Consider the following 2,799-nt stretch of genomic DNA (forward strand, 5'->3'; position numbering starts at 1 on the left):
TCAATGCACGGCAGGAACTCATTCAAATATTTTATACTGACTTGAATTTAGCTTTGATGTGTTGCTTCATTAGGAGCAATAATGAGGCTTGAATAATGACACTTGCTAATGGAATAAAAATACTACAGAACAACAACAGCAGGTCCCTCCATCCCGCACTCCTGATAGGGCAAGAAGCACTGTTTTAAGGTTTTAACGCACAGGGGGATATCATATATGCATTGGCTCAAGGTTCTGCTGTGTTGTTTCTATTATTGCTAATGACAGCTTGCAGTTCAAACTGCATTTTATCCAGTCAGCATTATCCCAAAGTATAAATTGTCTAAATTTTAGCAGCTGAAATGTGTGAGGTCTAGCCTATAGGACACAAAGTATACAGTTCTTAGCAATGCTGAAGACCACTGTGACTTGTGTACCTGAGTTCTAGTTTCTCTTTAATAATACTTGTTTAGGAAATTAAGGAGACTTTGTTCACCTTACTGTGCCAAATAGCTTATATTTGTATAATCTGTTGCCTTTTTTAGGCTCCTTTCCAAAAAATATTGATTAGATTTATAGGAGAGCTTTTATTTTTACAAAGAATTAAAAACTAATATCTAGAAGCAGAATTGTTGAGCTGGAAATAAATTTAAGTGATTTAGTTCCACTCTTTTTATAGAGTAGGAATCTGTATCACTTTGTTTTCAAAATGGAATTGATCTGAAGTAATAACCTCAGATGACTAGAAAATGTATTTTCTCTTCAGTTAGTTAAACACATGCATGATCAAAGAAAACTGAGATATATTACATATTCTGAAGTTTAACACCCCACTGAGATCCTCACAGGAATATTTTATTTATTATAAGTTTTGTGATCATTACATCTCAGCCCTTTCAACATATCTGTTGCTTTTTCTCGTACACTTGGATAAATGCCAAGTAAATATCGTCTCTAAAGGAAAGAAATATGGAAATATTTGACTGATTTAAGATCATATGTGGAATATTGAAATAATTTAACAATAATTTAAGCTGTTTGTAATCAAATAGGAAAGTATATCAGCAATTTAATTGGCTCTGGTGAGTTAGAATGGATTTTCTACGCAAGGTTGTTAAGCTGTAACACTAACAACGGGCTGGTGCTACTCCAGACCTTTATTCCTTCAGAGAGAGGACTTCCCAAATGAAACATGGTAGAGAGGGCCTGTTAGGATTTATGTAGAATTATAGCACATTATGTTTCTGGCTTTTGTTTTGCTATATGCTTTATTTATCAAAAATGTAAATCTTCACATAGTTTTATGAAAGATCATTTAACATGAATTACCCTAAAACATCTTGATCCCTTGCAGGCCTCTGAAAAGCCAAAGTAGGTAACAATTAGATCATATTTTCAAGTCTATGCATGTTGCTAATAGAAGAGATCCAAATATGTAGCTTACTTTCAAAGGAATGTACAGACACCAATTGCAAGGCTCTGGGTGTGAGTAGTTAACAAAATGTAGCAATCGGCATTATTAGAATATACTGTAAATAAAAATACATATGCACACATATACATATAATATACAGAGTGTGTATATGCACATAGGCTGATTACAACAGTACATACACGCAAACCAAAAGGATGAACAGAGGTGCTGCTAGTGGCAGACAAGGGGAAAGTAAGTCTCAGCCCAATTTAAGATCCTGAGAAATATTTAGTGAAGGGATGAATACAATTATGGAAGAAGCAGAAAAATTGTGAAACGTTGTCACAAAGGCATGTCCAAGAAGTCCAGGCCACAGGAGATAGCAGTGCGCTACCTCAAAAGAGGAGGGCTTACATTCAAACAGGCCTCAGTTGGAATCCTGACTCAGCCACTTAGCTGTGACAGTTTTGACATGTTTCCAAGAGTTTGAACTTTGATATCTATCTTAGTCAGCTCAGGCTGCCACATCAAAATACCATAGACTGAGTGGCTTAAACAAGAAAAACTGATTTCACACAGTTCTGGAGACTGGGATGTCTAAGATCAAGGTGCTGGCCCACTGGGGCTGGTGCACGCTCTCGTCCTGGCTTGCAGATGGCCTCTTTCTGCTGTGTCCTCACACGACCCTCGCTGAGTGCCTGCATGCAAGGAGAGAGAGAGAGAAGGAGATATCTCTTTCTTCTTCTTTTTATAAGGGCATTAATGCCATCATGAGGGTCCCACCCTACCTAATCTAACCCAAATTACCTCCCGAAGGCCCCATCTCCAAATACTGTCACACTGGGGGTAGGGCTTCAGCACATGAATTTGGGTGGGGGGTCACAAACCTTCAGTTGATACCAATATCCTCCTCTGAAAATGGCATGAAGCCGACCTTGCTTGGATTTGTGAGGATCACAAAACCGTGAACTTGGTGGTGCTGTGGTGGTACTGCTGCTGCAGTCTGTGACCATCTAGTGAGGGAGTCAACAACTGACCCAAACAAACTGGCCCCTTCTGGCTAAAGCTCAAGGCCAAGAACACTCAAATACTAATGGAATGTGCTAGAAGATGTATAAAGATCTTGCAAAAGAGGAGCTGACAAATGGTTTTGGACTCTTAGCTCACCATCTATTTTGAGGATATGTAAAGGGTAGAAAGAAAATTGAGGGTGCAGTTAATGAGACAAGCAGAATTACAATGGCAGAAATTGTTGGAGCGCTGTGGCATTTCTCATCCTCACCTTAAACCAAATGAGAAGACTTTCACGAGAACCACTAGCAAAGCTTCCTATACATTCCCAAGTATTTCGGACCACAGAAGTGAGTCTGAAACACATCCTAAAAATATAATGGTAAAAGAATATC

Source organism: Ceratotherium simum, chromosome 15 (assembly GCF_057802395.1).
Source record: "Ceratotherium simum simum isolate JZ-2026a chromosome 15, ASM5780239v1, whole genome shotgun sequence".
Lineage (NCBI taxonomy): Eukaryota > Metazoa > Chordata > Mammalia > Perissodactyla > Rhinocerotidae > Ceratotherium > Ceratotherium simum.